Here is a 23,058-nt window from a genome sequence, read left to right as displayed (position 1 = left end):
CGTGTCTGAACCCACCCTAAACCCCCATTATTGAGAAAAGCCTGATCGTGGGCAGCCGGTGTTCTGGTTCTCATTGTACAGTCTGCACTGGTGACACAGGACATGTGGAAAATTTTGAGAGCACTGCGGTGAATGGTGTGGAGGGTGGGGGGAGCGCGAGCAGAGGGAGAAAGAGGAGGGGAGGGAGCGAGTTACTTTTTAGCTTCCGCTAAGTACTTGGCAGCTCGCCAAGCCCGGAGGATTCTGGGAAGTGAAAACCTCCCCAGTATAAACTGCCAGCTTTAAGCAGCCCTGACAGTTCTGCTCCTTCCAAACTTGGCAGCCGTTCAAAGTGCTCTTTCATTTGAAATGCTGGAAGCCTGCCATGTGCAATGCAGATTTGCGGTGCCTGTGCGCAGAAGGAACTGATAAATGCCGTTGCAGTTGCCATGGGGACAGGAGGCTATCAGAATGGCCTTGTGATCCGCAGCCTCTCAACGCGGCAGGCTCTCCCTCCCTCCCGCCCGCCTGCCTGCCCGCCCCTCCTCCTTCTAGTCAGTGAGATGGTGAAATAAATGTTCTGGAAAAAGGTTAACCCTCCCGGCTCTGGTTTGCAAACTGAAAGGAGGTTTAACCCCTTAAGACTTCCCCGGCCCTAAATGCTTGCCAGGAACACAGAGCTGAACAGCATCTTGGGGTGGGGGTGGGGTTACCATCCTTCTACCACCCCCGAGTCCTTCTGCTCCGCGGAGGCTTTTCGAAAGCTGTGTTTTTAATAGAGCTTTTCAGCAAGCCCAAGTGTAAGGCTTTGAGTCATCAAAACCCGGATGTAAACACAGCAGCCCTACATTCTGCACAGTTTGCGTGTATTTTATCTTTTTAATAATATTTAGCTGGCAACTTAAAACTGCAAGCATGCCAGATATTTTAGCCAGCCACTTACATCATGCAGCCTCCATCTTAGGGAGAGTAGTTGCCTGTCCTTGCCTTGTTTCTCAGGTCCCCGCCCCACACTGCAGGCAGTCTGGGTCCTTCTGCAGGAAGGCATTTTGCTGCAGCTTAGCAAATCCAGCCCCTTAGAACATGACATCAGCTTGGGCAACAAAGATAGAGGACGGGTTCCTGTCAGAGACAAGACATTGGGTGAGTCAAGGTGAAACATCTGTCATTTATGCTGCAATTTCAGGTGACTTCGTGTGAGGGTGCACTAGCCCGGATAATCACAGTCCCCCCTCCCCCCATCTTGCACAAGCTGCCATTTGAAACACAACCTGATTCAATGTACAGAAACAACACAGTGTGTTCAAGATCTGGTATATTTTCAGGTCTATAATGCCAACTCTCCGGGTGGCCTGTTTAATGGGGAAAAAATTAAATCCCCCAGCCAAGCCTATGGAAACCAAAGAGGGTTCATGATTTATTTACCCTGGGGTGGAAGAGGTGAGCAGTATTTCTTTTTTGCTCACTATTTCCAGAAGGCTTCCTAGACATAAACCTTCGTTAATATCCCAGAAAGGGGGGGCATATTTTTCTCTGTGGTTTTCAATATTTTCTGCTAAATATATTCCAGTGAACTGTTTATCCAGGGTTTCAGCTTTCAGACCTCTATGTACTTGTAACACCTTGAGGCTATTCCTCTGGGTGGGTGGGGGCGTGGTGCTTGCTCATTAAAGAGGTCTTTGCATGCTAGCTGAGGGAAGGATTGTACTTAGGTCTGTCTGTATAATGAGGTTTCAAGAGGAGATCAGACTCAGAGACCTTTTTGGTTTCAAGCAAAGGAAGACTACCATGGAAGTCCACATAGGCAAGAGACTAGACCTGTCTCATTTGATGGGATTTACCTGTGGTGCCTTTGAACCCAGCTCTCTGGGTGTCTGTTCATGATTGCCTTTGCCTTTACTTTTTTTTTTGGGGGGGGCATTGTATTTTGTTTTTGGCAGGGCCATGTATTTGATCTCAATGGAATTTTCCAATTCCTGAATACCCCTTCCAAATAAATAATCAATAAAAGCCATCTGCTTCACCTCACTAGCAGATCCAGAATTGTGTTCAGACACAATTTTAAGGAGAAATTGGCCCTTGAGACATCTCAAGATGGTTCTGGCTTAGAATTACACTGGAGCTGAAGAAGTCAGGTGATTCAGAATCCCCCTTTCCCCAGACGGTCCAGGCAGCTGGGTTTTTGGCTCTTGCAGCTGCTAAGCTTTGGCAAGCTAGGAGCATATTCGTGGCGGTGATTCCTTTCCCAGGTTGACGGACATGTTTCTGTACTGAGCACAGCCATGTTTCCTGACTATGCGTGAATCAGATGCTATATTTTTAACTCTGAGCTGCTGGTGATAGTTTTAAACTGGAAGCAGATACTGACATGTCCTGTCATCAGGGCCCAGGGATAAAGAATCCTGTCTGAAGTCCTTGTCACTTAGAGTTTGGGCGTGTTCCTTTCACATTCTCATTCTGACAGCCACATCCAGTTGTCCCAAAAGGCAAAGGGTACCATGGTCACCCTTCAGTGTTGCCCTTCCTAAGTCCTCGTGATGTTTACTTATTTGCTGGCTTCTGGGAGAAGAATTGCAAAAGCCAATTTGGAGTCCCAGAGTGCCTTCCCAAGCAAGGCAAGCTTCAGGATTCCAAAAAGCCTTAACACTCACTCTGCTCTACTCTGCTCCAGCAAGGGCAATCCCAGAGGGCAGTCTGTGGTGTGGCCTCTCTTATACCAGGGGGGAGCCAGATCCCAGAAATCCATGGATTAGGAGGGTCTGTGGGGCTAGTTTAGGAGTGTCTGGGGGAACAATTCCCTTTTGTTTTGTTGTCTGCATGTGACCAGAATGCTGCCAGCTAATTTTAACCCCACCAAAGAACTGCTGAAAAAAAAAAAAAAACCTATCTTGCATCTGGAGAGAGAGAGAGACTCTGTGGCTGGATAAAAGCTTTCTCAGCCTGTGTTCTTCCTGTTTCACTTTCCAAACTTGCATTATCGGTAACCTGAAAAATGATGAGTTTCACCAAATTCCTGGATATTGCACAAGAGGACAATGAGACTATTTCTGGGGTTGTGAGTGTGTCTGCCACAGACCTCGGAAGCCATTGTTTTCTGGAGAGAGACTATTTTACGATTTCCTGGTGCTTTCCTTCTAGGGTCTCAAGGGCTCAAGGGATACTGTCAGGGCTGGGGGAAAGTATAGCTTGCATGGGTAATGCTGTAGACTGTATTCTGAAAGGACCAGAATAGGAAGTTCATGGGTAAGTGGGACAAAAGGAGAACAAAGGGGAATATTTGGAAGTGGGAGCAGCAGCAGAAGGGAATAAGAAGAGACACACTTTACTATATAGCTATTTGGCCTGATCGTCTCCATACTTACTTTCTTCCTCTCCCTCATACTTACTTCCAGGCCCTGGAGCTGATGGAAGACTGCAGAAGGCTCCTCTCTTTGGAGAATGGAGTCTCTCATCCTGTGTCCTGACCAGGCCCAACCCTGCTTAGCTCCTAAGATGGAGCACATACTGGGTAGCATAACTGTAGATGAGGATGGACTTCCAAAGCGTACCCATGGCTATTAATTGTTGCTATGTGTCTGAGGGGCCTTCAGTCCTGCTGAAAGGGCATAGGCTCTCAAAATCTCAGAATAATCAGCCAGCGTGGAGTCAGGCCAGCCGCTGCCACTATTCTAAAACCAAGTAGAGCAGTAACTCCATTAACCCCAGCTTCCACCCTGCAGCCCCAGATGATAATAATATCAGGGCTCCAGCTCCCCTGCCCTGCCACCCCAACCAAGGGAGCTTGGTGACAGTTGTGCTGACAGCAGCTGAGGGCCTCAGCTGCCTAAAAAGCCATTTGCTCAGCTCTGCCCCGTCTGGCCAACATCTACATATTTAAAGGACTCTGGTGAGCCTCCCAGGCCCCCTTCCTCATCTGAATCCACAGGCAGGGACACCATTTTTAGGAGGGCATGGAATTTACAAGGAGACCGACACTCCCTTTTTTGCTTCTAGCAGAGCCATTGTCACCTCCCAGGAGTAATCCAGAGCCATTGGCAAATTAAGGGTGTGTGTGTGTGTGTGTGTGTGTGTGTGTGTGTGTGTGTGTGTGTGTGTGTGTAGCAATGAATTTATTGGGCTTACTTAGAGGGCATGGGTAAAAGATTATTTACATAAGTGTGGGTGACCCCAAAACAGCTGTATTACTGCAAAGCCCCACCCCATCATGGAACTGCATCATGGGAGTCATCTCACTTTCAATTAACCTTCTGCTTCCTACATACTCTAGCATATAGCAAGATCACTCCTACCATTTTGCTGAGACAGGGTCTCCCTCTGTAGCCCAGCTTTCTGCCTCAGGCTTTCAGACCTTGAAGTCCAAATTTGTATCACCGAGTCCTGAAGGGGCAAATTTCCAAATTAAGCTTCTGCTTACTGTGTAGTTGCACAGACTTGTATATTTTGTTTGCATTCTGTTGTGTTGAGGATTGAACCTAGGGCTTCAGGTATGCTGGGAGAGAGGCTACCATGGAGCTACATTTCCCAGCCTCAGAGACTTGCTTCTTGCAAGACCTTGTGCTTTTTTGTTGTTGTTTTTGTTTAAAGACAGGGTTTCTCTGTGGGGTAGTCCTGGCTGTCCTGGAACTGCTCTGTAGACCAGGCTGGCCTCAAACTCACTGAGATCTGCCTGCTTCTGGGATTTTCCAAGTGCTGGGGATTAAAGGCCTGCACCACCATTGCCCAGAGCTTGGGCTGGAGAGAAGGTTCAGGGATTCCAGAAGACCTGAGTTCAATTCCAGCACCCGTATGTATCAAATGGCTCACCACTGTCTAAGGAATGCCTTCCCCCTCTGGCCTCTGTTGGCGGTATGTGTGCTCACACACATACACATAAATAATACATCATAAAAAGCAAAAAGAAAAAAAAAACCAACCCAGAACTCATGAATAAATAGAAATAGTTTTTAATCTTCCCAAAGAAATATTTGAATTTCACTTTTTGCATTGCCAGGTGCATATAGGGGTGGGGTGAATCAGGCTGGCCATGACCTTTAATCTCTGTAAGACCTCCTAGAATCCTGTTTTCCCTAAGTCAACAGCCCACCCTGCCTGTGGAGTTATAGAAACATGGATAGCCAGCCTCAGCTCCAGGGCTTCCGGGTTTCCAGACTTCCGAAGGGCTGTCAGGAGCCTCCTCACTTACCTTGCAGCCCTAGGATTCCTGGCAGTTTCATAAGAACTCCACAGCTGGAATGCAGCTGTTTGGGGTGGAGCAAGCAGAACTCTTGGTAGGTCAGCAGGGTGAGTGAGGGCCCGGAATGTTGGAAGGTTGGGAAAGTCCTTCCCTGAGCCAGAAGTCAGGAATGTGCTCAGGCCTCTGCTGAGAAAACTTTCCAAATGGGGGAGGAGAGGGAAGCTTTTGCCTTCTGGGTTGGTTTTTTTTTTTTTTTTTTTTTTTTTTCTTAATTGCCCCAGGGAGGTCGACTGTTTTGAAACTGTCTTTTAAAAAAGCAATGTGAATGTGACCTGGAAACGGTCCTCCCTTTTCTGTCCCTGCCTCAGAATCCGTTTCGCTGAGCAGTAATCAACCGGGACATTTGCCTTAGGGTCTCTCTTCCTTCGCCTCTCTAAATGTTTAAAAACTTATTGTTGTTGTTGTTATCTTTAGTTCGGGGAAACTTTTGGATGCTGTCCAGGCCGCAGCTATAGAAGTTTCCAGGAAAATGGAAAAGCAACATTAGTGTTGTGAGGCTGTCTGGATCCTGGGCGAGACATGTTTTTTTTTTTTTTTTTTTTTTTTTTTTTTTTTTTTTTTTTTGCATGCCTGCAATAGGGGCAACCAGGTCCTGGGAGAGAGCCCAGGCAGGCAACAGGGCAGATGATGCCAGAAGGACCTGAGAGCATCCTAAAGCCCTGAGAAAAACTTGGAGTTTAGCTGTCCTGCAACTTCTGAGCCACAGACAGAACTGTGGGTTGTCACTTCAGGTGTGGGGTATGGAGCAAAGTGCCACCTCCAGTCCCAAGCCAACATAGAGGTAGGTGGGCCAGAGACACTGTTTTGGGCACTCACAATTCAGAAACGTGTAGCCCAATCCAGAAGGCTACAGATGAGTGTGTGCACACACCAGGTGCCAAGGTGGCAGGGCCCATTGAAGACAGAAGAGAGGTGGGTCCTGCTTCCAAGCATGCACCATGCAACCTGCTTCATGGGCAAGGAGATGGAAATAGTCAGAGGGCCCCATGTGAAGACAGACCTGGGTCAGAAGGGGAAAGAGGAACCTGGGTCCTCTGAGGCAGCGTCTCCTTGCCTGCTCAGTTGGTTTAACCACTGATTAATGTCCAGCAACTTATCAAGGTCTTTTTGTTTTGAAACAGGGTTTCTCTATGTAGCCCTAGCTGTCCTGGAACTCACTCTGTAGATAAGGCTGGACTCGAACTCTCCTGCCTCCGCCTCCCAAGTGCTGGGATTAAAGGTATGCGCTGCCTCCACTGCAGCCGCCACCACCACCACCACTTGGCCACGTGTTCAGTTCTTATCTCTATTTTACAGGTGAGAAAACAGACTCAACGAGTAAGATGTGCATCTCAGAACACACAACTAGTAGGTGGTAGGCAAAATGTGAATTCAGCGTTCATTCTGCAGACAGATCTGGGTTTGAGTCCTGATTCGTGAGACATGTGATTTATACCAAGCTTCTGCACCACCAGGTGTTCTCAGCTGATTTCATATGTTAAACGTGCTGGATATCGGCCATTTTCTATAAATAGCCTATAAATAGCTTTGTTATGACTTTTCGGTAGGAATTAAATAAAAGGGAGCTCCCATTGAGTAGAGAACTAGAATATGGTGAGCACTCGTTAAATACTTTAGCATGGGTATCCTGATGGACATAATCTTTGCACATGACCTTCTCATGACCCTGCACAGGCTGTGAATACAATGGGACCTGGTGCCAACGCCAGGCAGGCACCTCCCTGTTCTTTCATGTTTGTATCTGGCCTTGGCAGACCCTCCCCCCACAGCTTTAATCGATCCTGTTTGCTTGGGTTTATTACAGTGTCCCCTAAACCAGCCCTAGCAGACTGCTTTGCTTGCCTGTTTAAGTCTTCCAGGTGCTCTACAGGATAAAGAACAAGTCCTTAGCCTGGAACGCAGGGCTCCTGGGAAACAGTCCGCAGTTCTTTTCTGTTTTCCCTCCTCCTCCTGACCTCACAACTTTCTGACTCTATTAAATTCCTCTTTGTTCCTTGAGTACAATGTAAACTTGCCTTTCCATGGCTTCTCTCTGCCTAGAAGAGTGTTTTCCCATTTAATTTCATTGAGCAGATTTCTAAACATCTTCAAAACTCAGCCTTTTTGGTAAAACTGATTTCCAGCATTTCCTGGCTTTGTGCTTCAGTGGCAAGCCACATACATCACAAAGAGACTCCCTCGCTGCGGATTCATTGAAGTTCAAGGCTAAGGCTTGCCGTTCTATCACCAAATCCACCTAAAAGGCCCTCAAAACATACCACACAAATAAATGAATCAAAAGGTCATTTCTTCTTTCTTTCTCTTTTCAGACAAGGTCTATGTAGTCCTGACTCGTCTAGAGCTTGCTATGTAGACCAGACTGGCTTCACACTCATAGAAATTCTTCTGCCTTTGCTTCCTGAGTTCTGGGATTAAAGGCACACAACACACTACCCACAATGGTGACACACATCTTTAGTCCCAGCACTTGGGAGGCAGAGGCAGGCAAATCTCTTGGTTCAAGGCCAGACTGGTCTGACAGAGTGAGTTCCAGGACAGCCAGGGCTACACAGAGAAAGCCTGAGGCATGTACTTCCACACCAAGCCAGAAGGTCATTTTCAACTTTGTTCTCAGAGTCTCCCGTGTTCCATACTGGCCTCAAACTTGCTATAAGGCGAAGGATAATTTTGAACTTCTGATCCACCTCCTAAATTGCTGGGCTTAAAGGTGTATACTACCACATACTGTTTATAAATGTGAACTTTTATAATATACTTTTGTTGTCAGTAAAATGATATATGTATTATTTACACCCTCCTTTGTCACAGAAAAATTTTGGAACATTTTACTCAATATATATATATATATATATATATATATATATATATATAGAGAGAGAGAGAGAGAGAGTACAGTAGAAAAGAGCTGCTTCTCTGGTAGCATGTGGCATTAATCCCAGCACTTGGGAAGCAGAGGCAGGAGGATATCTGTGAATTCGAATCCAGCCTGGTCCACAGAGCTAGTTCCAGGTCAGCCAGAGCTACACAAAGAAACCCTATTTCAAAAAACATAAAGAAAGAAAGAGCTGGTTCTTGGTTCAAATCCTCACATAGCCTCTTGCCATGCCTCTACATCATTAGTTTATCTGTTTTAGTTTTCAGTTTGCTGCCTGTATGTGCCCACAACAATAATTACCCATGTGGCAAACGCTGTTGGTCACCATCTAAGAGACACTCTGGTTAGTATAGTTAATATTCATAGGCCGGGCAGTGGTGGCACACGACTTTAATCCCAGCACTCGGGAAGCAGAATATTCATGTCAGCTTGGTAGATTTAAAATCACCATGGAAACGTATGTCTGGGTGTGTCTATGAGAGGGTTTCTAGGAAGGTTTAATTTCTAGGAAGCAGTTACTGGACTCTGCTTCCTGCCTGCAGACACACTGTGACCATCTGCCTCTGATTGCTGCCTGAACCTACCCACCGTGATGGATTCTGTCTTTGATCTCCGTACTGTATAAAGCAGGCATATTGGTACACTGCAGTTCTGCTACTCAGGAGATAGATTCAAGAGGACCAGGAAAATCCAAATCATCATAGAGTTCAAAGCTAGCCTGGGCTACATAATCCCCTGTTTCAACCCAGCACTCGGGAGGCAGATCTCTGAGTTTGAGGCCAAGCAGGTCTACAAAGCAAGTTCCAGGACAGCCAGGGATGTTACACAGAGAAACCTTGTCTTGAAAACCAGCCAGCCAAAAAGACAAAAATAAACAAACAAACCCTATCTCAAACAAAAAAAGGAGAGGTACAACTGTCCTCCAGTCAGAGGCTGGTGGAAGAAAATGAGGACATGGCCCCTCCTAGGTAAGACTGAAGAGAAGGTTTCATTGTAGATATTTGGGAGAGCACAGCCAGATGTATCTGGAAGGGTCCAGACTGAACCAGGGTATGAGAGGAGAAGAGGGTGGGGAGCTGAGGACCAAGGGGCCAAGAAACTCAAGAGAACACATCACCAAAATGGTTGAGTTTATATAGGAAAGAGAAGCTGAGGGGGAAGGAATCAAAGCCCAGCCCCTGGGCTGCCGAGGTTGAGGGTGAGGGTGGGGAGAGGATTTCTGAGAGGAGCCACAGGTACTGAGAGTGAGACTGGACCTCTGGTTTCTTTGAGACCTAAGGGTTGGTACCACACCAGACATCTCTCTGTGAAGAAGGCAGCTACTCAAAGAATTTAGCCAACACAGTGAACATGATGAAAAGGAAGGAAATATGCATTGAACCTTAGTCCCTGCTGCCTGGGTCACCCTGTCCTGGGGCAACTAGACTTACTCCTGGTCTATTTCCCAAGAGCAGCAGCTCCTTTTTCAGTCCACAAAGACCCCCACCAACATCTCAGGCCAGTAGTACCAACGTTGCTATGCCCATCAGTCAGAGCCTCCTAGCCAACAGATCTGAGGACCACATGAAATACAGTCTATGAATGCATGGTTGACCATACCAAGTGACCAAAGAGTGTGACATATGGCAAGAAAGGAGAGTTCAAGGATGACTTTGGTGCCTCAGAAAGGACCAGAGCAGGAAACATCAGGTTCAAACTCAAGGGGTAGACTCCCTGTGGAGCTTGGTGGAGCTGAGAAAATTAGTCCTTTTTGTGTTAAAAAACAACCCTGGCCAGAGTTAAAATCCCAGTCCCAAACCTTTCTAATTGCTGGCGCCCCACTTTTGAAGCTGGGTGGTCCCCGATCACCCTGGAGCATGGAAGGCCTGTCACAGGATGAAGGGGGAATGTGTGTTGTTCCAGCAGAAGGTGGCATTCAGAAGCTGACCCAATAGTACTGAGGAGAAGCAGAGACTCCTGCAAACCTCTCCTGACTTAGGAGGCTTGCTTGGGGGGGGGGGGCGATGTTTGTGTTCAGCAGCAACTCGACCACGGCCATGCCAGCTCCACAGTCTCTACTTCTCAGTTCTAGGAGCTCAGCATCTTCAACTGTGGCTGTCTGCACCATGTCTACACAACCTTCTGCACAGTCATAGCCACCGGGAATGAGCACCTTGTAAAGGATGCCTATGGGACAGGGCGACTCACCTACTGCATGAGCCAGGAGGGAGCCTGGAGGAGGGGAGCTCTCAGGCTGCCTTCTCAAAGACCATGACACCTTAGAAGTCTGTCCCAGGTTCCTGTCGGGTGGACAGGAACAGACAATCAAGTCTTAGCACCAACCGCTAACAGTATTTCATTCGAGATGCCATACTCCTGTGAGCCACTAGGGGATGAGATAGCGACAAAGAGCAACATCAGAGTAGAAAGGGCCTCCTAGTGGTCTTTAAGCTTCTTACACACACACACACACACACACACACACACACACACACACACACACATCAAGAAAATAAGTGGGAGGGAGAGTCTATTGCCTTTGAGTGTAGGGCCACAGTGCCACAAATCACTGGTCTAGACTAAAGGGGAAACCGAGGCACAGCTGTTCAAATCTTGGTGTCTGGCGTGCCTGTCTTCTCCTTGAGTGTCCAAGCAGTTAGCAGAAAGAGAATAGGAGAGCTAAGAGGTGGTTACAGGCAAGCTGGTGTTAGAGCACGATTTTAATCCCAGCACTCAAGAGGCAGAGGCAGGTGGATCTCTGTGAGTTTGAAGCCAGCCTGGTCTACAGAGCGAGTTCCAGGGCAGCCTGGGCTACACAGAGAAACCTGTTTTGAAAAACAAACAAACAAACAAAAATTAACATCAGAGAGCCAATGACTCTAATTCAGGAGGAAAGGCTCTGAACTGGTTGTGGGAATTTGGCTTAGGGCAGGGCAGGACAGCATGGGGTGAGGGGTAGCAGGAGGAAGTAACTATTTGCCCTTCCATAACATGATCTACTTAGGCCTGAATAAAGACTTCCAAGAGTGCCCGGTACCAGCCTTGGCTCTGCCTCTGCAGTACAGTAGCCTTAGGCAAGGTCACCTCCTCACGACAGGTTTCTTTCCCTCCAAGTCAAATGACAAGGACTTGTACTAGCTGGCCTCAGTGTGAAACCCTTCACTTCCTCCTCTGGCCAACCTTCACCCACCCCACCCCACCCCACCACCCAGAACACACCCCTAATGTGTACCAGGTGGCTGGAATTAACTCCAGCAGGATGTTCCCTCGGGAGTCCCAGGTGGGTGGCATCAAGGACCTGGCAGGCCTGCTCAACACCTGAGTTTGGGGATGGTGACAAACCCAGAGGATGCAGGAACTGCCAGGGCATGGCTGGACAGGAGCTGGTTCTCTGAGAATGATGGTTCTCAGTCAGGACCCTGGCCCAGGTCTCCTGGGTAGAGAGAGGGTAGGTGTGATAAAATGGACACAAATAGTCTGTATTATCATCAGGGTAAAATCCACAATCATTATTTCAGATGTTCAGTGAGTGGGATTCAAGCACCTTCTTGAGCAGGGTCTACCGTCTGAACCCAAGCTCTCTGAAAATAATGGGTCTCCACCACAAGAGGGGAGGACACACACAGATTGACCCTTCTGAGGGAGGTGGGGGCTCTCTAGAACACGATGCGCGCGCGCCTCCTGCTGGCTGGGAGCAAAAGTCCCATCTACTCATATGTGGTGGGGTAAATAGGTGCAGAGCATCCACCGGCAGCCATAAAATACTCAACCAGCCTCAGCCGCGCCGGGCTTTGAGAGGACTGCAACTCTGGAGGCAGGAAGAGCCCGATTTTTGGAGCCAGGTAGTTCTGGAGTCACTAGGAGACTGAATGCTTACTCACTGCACTGAAGCTGCTCGGAATACAGCTGTTAGCAGAGACTGACATCAGGCATTTGGAGTGATTTTTTGTTTGTTTTTTGTTTTTGTTTTGTTGTTGTTGTTTGTTTGTCTTTTCCAGACAGGGTTTCTCTGTATTGCTTTGGAGGTTGTCCTGGAACTCACTCTGTAGACCAGGCTGGTCTCGAACTCCCAGGGATCCGTCTGCCTCTGCCTCTGCCTCCCGAGTGCTGGGATTAAAGGCGTGCGCCACCAACGCCGGGCTGGGAGTGATTTTTTTTTTTTAATTTCATTTATTATCATTTTAAATGTGTGTGCGCTCACAGGTGCTTGCAGAGGCCAGAATAGGGTGTGGGGTGCCTTGGATCTGGGCTTGCAGATGGTTGTGAGCCACTGGAAGTGTGTGCTGGGAACCAAGCTCAGGTCCTCTGGAAGAGCAGCAAGCAGTCTGAGCCCTATCTCCAGCCCTTTCTTTTTTCCTCTCTGTCCTCCTTTTCTTTTTGAGTTCGGAATCTCATGTAGCCCAGGCTGGCCTCAAACTCCCAATGAGCCGTAGATGACTCTGCATTTCTGTTCTTCCTGTCTCTACCTCCTGGGTGCTTGGAACTTCAGCTCGAGGAACCTTTTCTGGACTCTGTGAGCACCTACCTTTACACATGTCATTCACAGCGCTTCTACCAGCAAGAATAAGCCAGGGCTCTTCAGGTCTCTTTGGCCTAAGCGGCAGAAGCAAGATGACGAAAGGAACCTCATCCTTTGGAAAGCGTCGCAATAAGACGCGCACATTTGCCGCCACTGTGGCTCCAAGGCCTACCACCTTCAGAAGCCCACCTGTGGCAAATGCGGCTACCCTGCTAAGCGCAAGAGAAAGTATAACTGGAGTGCCAAGGCTAAGAGATGAAACACTACCGGGACTGGGCGGATGAGGCACCTAAAAATTGTCTATCGAAGATTCAGACATGGATTCCATGAAGGGACAATACCTAAACCCAAAAGGGCAGCTGTTGCAGCATCCAGTTCATCTTGAGGATTTCAGTCAGTCATAAAAATAAAATGTTATGGTTTCAAAAAAAAAAAAAAAAGAGTAAGCCAGGGAGCTGGGAAAATGGAGTTTACCTTTTTTTCCCCCCCCTCAAGTCAGGGTTTCTCTGTGTAGCCCTGACTGTTCTGGTACTCACTCTGTAGACCAGGCTGGCCTTAAACTGAGAGATCCACTTGTCTCTACCTCCCAGGTGCTGGGATTAAAGATGTGCATCACCACTGCCCAGCTTGGAGTTTACCTCTTGGCAGATCATGTGTTTCTGAAACAGCAGAGCATGCTTTTTAAAAAAAGATTTGTTTATTAAATATACAGTGTTCTGCCTGCATGTATGCCTGCAGGCCAGAAGGGAGCACCAGATTTCATTTCGGATGGTTGTGAGCCACCATGAGGTTGCTGGGAATTGAACTCAGGAACTCTGGAAGAACAGCTAGTGTTCTTAACGACTGAGCCATCCTTCCAGCCCCCAGAACATGCTTTTGGCCATAACTACCACCCTCACTGTCAACCTTTCTCAAATGCCCTCTGCCCTGTTCTAGTCTGGCTGAAGACTACAAGGCTCCCACCACAAGGCACATGCCATGTTTTGTCTCGATGGCCTTCCTACGCAGTGACCCATCCTGCCCCATGCTTTGCTGCACAGTGGCCTTACATATAGTTGTCTCTTCTTGAAGGCAAGCACAGCTGTTTTTTGACTTCTCTACATTTCCATCACCTGAGTTGCCCTGAGCAGGTCTTGTTCTTTGAAACCTACAGGAACCTAACAGTCATGTTGCCATTTTCTCAGAGACTGCCCCATGTAGCTGGCAGATCCCACACTGTACCCAGCCTGTCCCAGAACAAGAGCCCTATAAATAGGACATTCTCATGTTGCAGTCTACATATGCTTAGGCCTTAGACAGTGGAAAACCTTACCAATGCAGGAAGGACCAGATACCTCAACCACCGTCTCTCACCATCTCTCACCATCACCTGGTGATGCCTGGGGGAATGCTGACTTCTCCCTCTATCTCCTGACCCAGAGTTTGTATTTTAGCAATGGCCTGGTAATTTCTATGTAAGTCAGAACTAGAGGCAACTGAGGCAAAAGATTCCCACAATAAAGATGTTGTACACTGGCCGGGCGGTGGTGGCACATGCCTTTAATCCCAGCACTTGGGAGGCAGAGGCAGGTGGGTCTTTATGAGTTTGAGACCAGCCTGGCCTTCAGAGTGAGTGCCAGGACAGCCAGAGATGTTACACAGAGAAACCTGTCTCCCACCCCACCCCCCCCAAAAAAAGTTGCACACTTTTTCCTGGGGAGATGTGGGCAAACATCTGTTCACCTCAGATACAGCCAACTCTAGCTTGGTGAACCTAGCAAATTGGTTAGAGTCACTGCAGGGTGACACCAGGCAGTTGGATGGGCAAGGATTCATGAAAGCATGTCTCTGGAAGCCCCGAGACAGCTTGTAAGCCCAACATAGCCCAAGAGCAGCCTCTTCCCTGAGCTCTTGTTTACTGTAGCCTCAGGGAGGGGACCTCAGAGATCCTTTCTTGGGAGTTCTTGTCCTTTGCTCTGAATTCTGTGAGCACCCCCCCCCCCCAAGAGGGAACATTTGAACTAGCTCATTTGAACAATGAGAAAATCAGGGCAGCTTGGGGGCGCCATGGATGTCCATGGAGAAAACCTGAGGAGATAAGATGTGGACATAGGGTGGGAAGGCTAGAGGGGGATTATGTACCCAGTTTAATTAAGTTCACATATCTAGGGATCCAGAAATCTCCCTGACTCTGCCTCCAGAATGCTGAAATTACCATGCCTGGCTGCAATTCTAAAACAGCGGGCGGGCGGGCATGGGAGAACCCTATGACCAGGCTAGCTGGCCTGTGAGCATGAGTGCTTCCAGAGAGTCTCCAGACTCTGCTTCCTATTGTCAGTAGTACTGGGATTACAAAACTACAGGTCTGGCTTTACGTAGGTTCTGGGGATCTGAACTCCAGTCTTTACAGTGGTACAGTCTTGCAATGGTATTTTTAATTTTCTGTGCTATGCAGAGTTATGTGCAAATTTAAAAAAATACAGAGATATGACAACAGAAGGCAAAAAAAAAAAATTGCTGCAGTCTTACCGCCTCGAGAAGATTAGAGGAAACCTGCTAAGGAAGAGAAGGGGCATCCTTCCTCCCCCCAAAGTGCCACCAGTGGCAGGGGTCGGCTGTGATTTGGGCTCTGTTCTGCTGGCGGGGTGGAGTCTGTCATCTGGCCCGGACAGAATTATTGCCTCCAATTACATGGTTGATTATCAATTACTTGTGTCCATGGGAGAGCATGTGTGCATGTGTGCATAAGTGCCTTTGCAGATCATTAAAGGTCGTAATTCTGGATTACCGTTGATTAATGAGAGGGAGGCCTGGTACCTCCAGCAGCCGGCATGGCAGCCCCACAATTATATCCCAGCTGATCAGTAATTGGTGCATCACGAGATGATTTCTTTCTCAGCTGCCTCCTCCCAGCTTCTCCTGCAGGCTCCACAATTAGCGCTATTGCTCATCTCTTCCCAGCCCAGGCAGATTTCAGAGAGCTGCTTCCTGGCTCAGAAAGACTGACTGTAGGGCAGGATGAAGACCCTGCTCCCAGGCAGGGTGCTGATAGCCGGGTTGGGGAAGCTGGCAGATGTATGGTGGTGAGGACATGGGGTTGGTGAGAGCTTAGTGTCTGAGGTCCAAAGCTGTCCCCACTGTCACGTTCTTCTAAACAAGTCTGACCTTCCATCCCCCACTTGAGACTGGGAAATGGGAATGGGACTGGGAAATGGAGGACAGTAGCACTTTTTTTTGGGGGGGGAGCGATTCCTGGGACAATAGTCTATAATAGTGTGGCAACATGTGCCACAGAGCCCAGGACAAAACTACATAGGAGGTCCTCCCGCCACCAGCAAGCAGCCAGCAGGTCCTGACTGGTTGTCTTATGTTCCCTGAGCAACACCCGCTTTTGTGCTCTATAGATGACTCTATGTTTGTGCTCCCAGGCCAGGGAGCAGGAAGTGGGAAGCGTCCATGTGCAGGACTGTGCATACATAACTCAGAGGCACAGCCTTTGGCCCTGGATTCGGGCATTTGCTTCCTAACCATTCTCTCCACTTCCAGGTTGGATCCCTAATTGGCCCTTCCACCCCAGATGACCAGCCACTTGTTGCCCTCAGGATAAGGTCCATGTCTTCAGGCACACACCCCCACCCCCGCCTTGGTCTATGAGTCCTGCATGGTCATCAGTCCCCTTCTAGTTCTGGTTCCCTCTCCTATGCTAGGTGAACCCCATCTCTCCATCCTATTGTTCCTTCATTCAGGACTCAAATACTGTCCTGGATCCCCACCTGGACCCCACCCCTGAGAACCAGCATGGTTCCACCCTCCTCCTCACGTCGGCAGCAGATTCCAACGCAAAACTTTAAGGGATGCTTTGTGGGAATGGGAGAGGATGGAAGGGTGGGGCCATCGAAAAACGGTTTTCGTGAGAGGCTCTTACTGCTGCTAAGCTACCAAGTAGGGTCTCCAAGCCTCGCAGCTGCCTCAGCCATGTTCTTTTTTTTTTTTTAATATCTACTTAGGGTGGTCATTGGGGTCATGGCAAGCCAGAGAAGCAATGCTAATGACTCTGGCTCCACGTGGCGACCATTCAGGAAAAAAAAAAAAAAAGCTGCAATGTTCCCTCTGTCACATTAATCAGAGAAACACATAGAGAGCCGGTTGCATGGAGACAGCTTTCCTCCTGGTACCTGCCCTGCATGCTAATCACCTCTCCTCCTGGCAGTGAGTCAGCTCAGAGCCTTGGCTGGTGGCAGTGAGGACCGGCCAGAAGCACCAGCTCCACTCAGGTGTGACAGCCAGAGTTGTGGTACTTCCCACCTTACCCCAGACACCCCTCACCCCAATGCCCATTGTCTACCATCATCCATCCCCTGGCGTGAATTCTGGGCCGCTTCCTTTGCCACTTAAGACTTCCCTCCCAGGTCCAAAGGGAATTCTGTAGCAACTAGTTTCTGATCAGAGTCTAATGGAAGTGAGAGGGGACTCACTGGAGGGCACTTGGAGAACAATGACATCACCTTACATGGTGTTCAGTGTGTGGCAGGCACAAACACCAGCAGTCTAGACAGATTAGCTCATTTGGTTCTTATGTAACCTTACAGATTTTTCACAGACATGACTCTGAATTTACAGGTAAACTCACACAGAGAAGTTTCAGAACCAAGCCAAGGTCACACAGCTGTAACTAGCCCAAGGAGACTGAAACATTGCCTCCCATTGTTCTCCCTGTGCCTGGATCTCCTGAACACAGTAATGTCTCTGAATATTTTTACATGTACAAGTCATTCATTCATTCATCCATCCATCCATCCAGCCATCCATCCAGCCATCCATCCATCCATTCACAGAGAAGCTATTTGTTGAGTACCTAGTGTCTACCAGGCACAGAACTGGGCATCAGGGAGTTATCAGTAAATGAAAGAGACCACAGAGTTAAGGGAAGGTTGACAGGGATTTCACAAATCGGCAGTAAATGAAAAGTGTGGTGAATGTCATGTAGAGCCAGTTCCCATGAAAATGGGTATCATTAGTGGGTCCCTCATTTCTTCTCGGGGTCCAGGAAGCTTCCTCGAAGAAATAACATGGAGCAGAGACGGACATTCCTCACACTTTCATCTCCGTGCCCAGACATTGGTGTCCGTGGCCATTATGCTGGCAACAGAAGCAGCAAAAGGGAATTGGTTGCTGCACGCCTTCAATCCCAGCACTCAGGAGGCAGAGGAGGGTGGCTCTCTGGCCAGCCTGGTCTACAGAGTGAGTTCTAGGACAGCCAGAGCTGTTACAGAGAAACTCTGTCTTGTGGGGGGGGGGAGAATTTGTTTAGAAAGGCAGGCACCCCAGCTGGTGTGGTGTTGAATACGTGTTATCCCAACATTCAAGAGGTGGAGGCAGGAGGATCCTGAGTCCCAGGCCAGCCTAGGCTGTTGTGAGCCCCTGTATCAAAGAAGACATGCAAACTCTCAGGCTCCACCCCTGACCTGCTAAGAGCACAGGATTGTGGAAAGATCGTGTGCCTTGGCCTGGTGACTCTGGCTTCACCCCAGGTCTGAAGCAGGGCCAGCTCTCCTGGGGAGAGGGGAACAGGAAGGGCCTGGAGGAAGGTAGAAAGACAGTCCCTCTGGAGATCCTTGCGGCTGCATTTCCTCAGCTTCCCTTGTCCCTGCTTGGGGCACATCACCTCTACTACAAGCCTGCAGGTGTGTGAGGGCAGAGTGGCCTGAGATGGCCTGGACTGGACAGGGACTGGCCTGTAGGTATGGGAAGCAGCTCTGCCCTGAGTCATCTTTCAACCAGGAAGCTTGGCCAGAGGGGACCCTGAAGGAACAGCAAGTCACTGAGTTGAATTTTCAGACCTGAGGTGAGTAGAAGGTGGGAGTGGCTACCAACAGCTTCCATTTCTCCAGTCCCCTGATGTCCAGGAAGCACCAATTTAGACCAAGAATCCCGTTGCTGGGGAGGTTTCTTCCCTAATGCCCAGAAAGAACCCCAAAGACAGCCCTTCCTTGTCCTCACAGTTCACAGATGATCTGAGGAACCAGTTGGCCCTCAGAGATTAGTTGCTGGGCACAGGTCTCTGGAGGTGGCCTCTCCCCTCCTCTGGAGACATCCCTGAAACAAATGTGATTGTAACAGACCATCTGAGGCCCAAAGCAGGAAACATCTTGCAAAGAAGAGCAATTGGTGCTACTATGAGCAGCTGAAGTCAGAAGCTTGCAGTGGAAGGCTGGCCACTGTCTCCAGGCTCAACAGTTCAGACCAAGTGTGGCCACCCTGCTGCCTAGAGTTGTTGGCCTAGAAATAAGCCAATGTTGGTGACAACCAAACAGCCTCCAGGCCCCAAGTCTAATGGCATTTATGGGACACATAACTATGGAGAGACATTGCACGAAGTCCCTTTGTGTGTGTTGGTTCTGAAAGCAACTGGTTTTCAGATTCCTCCTCCTGTCATTCTGTTCACAGTGTATATTGACTCTCTCTGCTGGCAGCACATCAAGATGTGGAGGTAAGATAGACACAGATTACCAGAGAACTGTTCCGAGGACCAAGTTCTGAGTCTAGTATTATTAATTGCTGTTTATTTATTTATTTTTGGTTTTTCAAGACAGGGTTTCTTTGTATAGTTTTGGAGGCTATCCTGGAACTAGCTCTTGTAGACCAGGCTGGTCTCGAACTCACAGAGATCCTACTGCCTCTGCCTTCTGAGTGCTGGGATTAATGACACGTGCTGCTATCACTGGGCTTTTTTTTTTTTAACACAAGGTCTCCTGTGTATCACTGGCCTAGAGTTCATGGATGACCTTGAATTTACACAGTCAAAATGCTTTACCACTAGGGTATACCCCTGACCTTTAACTTTTGACCTTTTTGCCTTCAAGTTCTGGGATTACAGATGTGTTCCACCACACCTGTTTTTTGTTTGCTGGCTGTATTTTTGTGGTTTTTGCTTTTGTTTGTTTGTTTTCAGTGCTGGGGATTGAATCCAGGGCTGTGTGCTAGCTAGGTACACACTCTGTCTTGTTTTAAAGAAGTGCCTCCCAGGAAGAAAGAAACCAAACTGGCTTGGGAATTCACCCTGGCTTTGCTGACAGCTGCTATGAAACACTCTGCCGTGCCAGGGGTTCAGTGTGCCATCCTTTTTTCTTCTGCCCAGTTGCCCTGGCTCTGTACTGGGCTTTCTACAGGATGCCGAAGGAAGGACCTGGAGGAAGCCGGGACAATGGCTATCACAGGACGCAGATGCCAGGGACAGGAAAGAAGAGAAAATGAAGGACTAGAGAGATGGCTCAGAGGTTAAGAGCACTGGCTGCCCTTCCAGAAGTCCTGAGTTCAATTCCCAGCACCAACATGGTGGCTCACAACTGTCTACAATGAGATCTGATGCCTTCTTCTGTCGGGCAGGCATGCATGCAGACAGAACACTGTATAATAAATAAATAAATAAATAAATAAATAAATAGAAAACAGAACATTTGAAAGTAAATAAATAAATGAAGAGAAAATGGAACATTTGAAAAGCCCTGGCCCCATTACTGCCTTATCCATCCTCGGCCCCACTGGCGTATGAACTTGGTCTCCTCTTAGCCAGCTGGGAGAAGAGTGCTGTCTGGTATTTCATCAGGCCACAGCCCAGTCCCTCTCTAGCCTGGTCTGATTCTTTCCTACCTGTGTGCCTGAAGAATAACCTAGTCTTCTCAAAGAATGGAGGGAAGGCAACACCCAGCCCAGAGTGTGGACAACAGGCTTCTATGATTATGACAGTGTCAAGGAAACTGACACAGATGCTTGGAGATGTGTTCAAGGTTGCTTGGCCGGGGGTGGCAGAGACACAGCTCAAGCCATGCTGACCCTAGGGTTTACAGATGGCTAGCATGGGGCTGGGTGGCTTGAAGGGGCCTTCGCATCTCTCTCGGAATGGTGATACTAGAAGTGAGAATAATGAATCCTAGAAGAGGGCCACAGCCTGCTTGACCCCATTTGGCAGGGCCAGCACTTGAGAAACATGGATGTCAAAGAGCAGAAAGAGCCAAGATAGCCAAGGCTCCCTTCCTCGGGAGGTCCTGGAGGCGGGATTTCCCCTGCCTGGCCACCACTGGCTGTTCTGAAGCCTGCTGACAGGGAGACTGCACAGGGCATGGCATAGTGACATATGTTGTCCTTGCAGTGGGCAGACCTGGGAACAGAGCAGTGACCTCATCTGACATGGGCATCAATTGTGAGTGAGCTGGTGTGCACTCTTGGTACAGAATAGGCCTGTGACCCACGTGTCTTGTCCTTTGTCACTGTTCTTCCTTCTAGAACAAGGAAAGAGGAAGCAAAGACTCCTTGGAAATTGAAACCAGACCCATCAGAGTCCTGGCAGCCACATGGGTTTCCAGGACAGAGGGCCCCTCTTTTAGAGCAGAGAGCCCTGGAGGTCAATAGGCCCTGTGCCCAGCATGGCAGGACAGGCTAAGGAATGCAGTGCCAGGCAAGATAAATAGTTTAAGGGTCTTGGCCTAGCACTGGGGACTGTTTGTGACTCCATCAGAGGCAGGTTTGGCTCCATCCAGAGGCCAGAGCGCTGGCTCTAACTTAGGCCTGGCAATGGGCCAGCCGCCAACATGGAGGCAGGAAGAAAGCTGTTCTTACCCTTTCCCACCCTTCTGGGGATCAGTGGGAATGGAGGGAGGGTAGAAAAAGCAGCTGAATTTGATGTCATTAGACTCCTGCTTTGTTGGACTCCCCATCAGTGCCTCCTGTAGGCCCTCAATAAGACACTCCCCCTCTGTGAGGGCTGTCTACACAAACACTATTAGACCTGGAGCAGGAGCCCAGCACTGGCCCCTCCAGTGTGGCAGTGGCCTTTTGATGTTGATTCAGGTGACATTCAGCCACCTCACCCATGGTTCCACCTTACCTAATGGAAGCTGGTGGACTTGGGAGAGAGATGTCTTCCAAGAAGTGCAGGCCTCGGGAGGCAGTCAGGCAGCACACAGAACAAACAGAAGAGGTGATGTTCCTGATTTCTCAGCTCTTTGTTCTAGGTACAGAAATGCAGAGAGAGAGAGAGAGAGAGAGAGAGAGAGAGAGAGAGAGAGAGAGAGAGAGAGAGAAAAGTAAGCTGGTGGCTCAAACCTGTAATCCCAGTACCCAGGGATCTGAGGCAGGGGGATCCCCATGAGTTTGAGGCCAGCCTGTGCTACAGAGTGAGATCTGTTTCAGAATAAATAAGCAAACAATAATGAGAAACAGCAGCAGCAACAGGAAAGCAGTTCCTTTCATTCCTGTTTCTGACCAGTGTCAGTCACCATTGTCCCCAACAATAGCCTTAGCTGTACGTGTATCACGTGTATCACGGCAGACTTCCCAGGTGTTGACATATATAACATACACACGCACACATATGTGTGAGGTCAAGATCTTTGTTCTGCAGTGATTTTACACAAATGGCTGACCATATTGCTCTGCAGTTGTTTGCTTGGAACAGTCCACGCTGGACTCCCTCTCGGGGGAAGTATCCTTGCTTGATTTTTTTTTTTCTAGCTTTCTGCATAACAGTCCTTGTGTGGCTAAAGCATTGACCTCTGGCTCAGTGGCTTCCCCTCCTCCTCCTCTGCCCTCACTCGGGAAGCATGAGCCAGCTTTTGTAATAAATGGCATGTCCACCTGATTCCAGGGGCCACCACCCACTCTCAGAATGTGGCAGCCTTGCCTGATGGACAATTGAGGTGTCTCCGATTATGGTCACACAGACAATCCTGCAGGGAGCATGCTGCCGGGGTCTCTTTGCATGCATGCAAACAGTTTCGTGGGCATCGCTTCCTCAGGTGAAGTCAGCAGGCAGAAATGCATGCACACTCTTTTTGGTGGACACTGCCATGATGTGGGAGGGTGGCTTAGAATTCCCTTGTCTCCTAAGCCTCAGCCAGTAGCACACACATCTCCCACGTGACTGCTGGCTGGGCTGCCTTTCCAGGAAATCGATTGTAAAGACCTCGGAGTGTCAGTGGCTCACACACTGGAGGCCATCCAGGGAGTAGAAAAAACTGTATGAGAAAAAAAATCTCTTCCTGCACTCAAGATGGCTGGTATTGGGGATCCCATGGTGACCTTTCTGGAGAAGTTAAAAGAACACAGACATTTATACCCTCACCCTTGCTTTCCACCTCCAGCCCATCAGCCACAAGGGTGGTTCCTCTCCCTCTGCCTTTGAAGGAGCCTCTCTCCTCATGAGCAGGTCTGGCTGCTAGGGTAAGCCCTGTTCCAGGGTCCAGGCTGTTTTTTGCAGCCAGGGGTTAGCAAACCCTCTCCATCTAGTCCCAGACCAGTGGCTCCTCCCAGCTGGGCACACACAGCCCATTTCCTCCCCTACACAAACACAGGTGCCAGGGCTGCTATTCAGCGAACACCCTGTCTTCCCTGACCTTCCAGAACACTCAGGCACTCGGCCTGCCTGCTCAGTCTAAGGACATGGGAGCCCTTGGGCAGAGCCTGCTTCTCTCGGCCAGATGAAGTCAGTGTTTTTCT

General features: G+C 48.9%; 2 long non-coding RNA genes and 1 pseudogene across 2 annotated transcripts; 2 read left to right on the top strand and 1 right to left on the bottom strand.

Annotated features, from left to right (window-relative positions):
- Nucleotides 1–531: 531 nt before the first annotated feature.
- LOC113836013 lies at nt 532–5,375 on the bottom strand. The gene is made up of 3 exons (XR_004770300.1): nt 5,162–5,375; nt 4,269–4,356; nt 532–1,101 (listed from the first exon to the last, which is right to left on the bottom strand). It is a non-coding gene; the product is annotated as an uncharacterized LOC113836013 (long non-coding RNA).
- Nucleotides 5,376–12,436: 7,061 nt separating this feature from the next.
- On the top strand, nt 12,437–13,021 carry LOC107979155 (annotated as a pseudogene).
- Nucleotides 13,022–16,594: 3,573 nt separating this feature from the next.
- Nucleotides 16,595–19,881, top strand: LOC113836014. Its single transcript, XR_003485974.2, has 3 exons — nt 16,595–18,409; nt 19,012–19,054; nt 19,703–19,881. It is a non-coding gene; the product is annotated as an uncharacterized LOC113836014 (long non-coding RNA).
- The last annotated feature ends 3,177 nt before the right edge of the window (nt 19,882–23,058 follow it).

This window comes from Cricetulus griseus, chromosome 5, assembly GCF_003668045.3.
Source record: "Cricetulus griseus strain 17A/GY chromosome 5, alternate assembly CriGri-PICRH-1.0, whole genome shotgun sequence".
Taxonomy (NCBI): domain Eukaryota; kingdom Metazoa; phylum Chordata; class Mammalia; order Rodentia; family Cricetidae; genus Cricetulus; species Cricetulus griseus.
The sequence above is the reverse complement of the archived record's forward strand: the minus strand, read 5'-3'. Positions and strand labels throughout refer to the sequence as shown.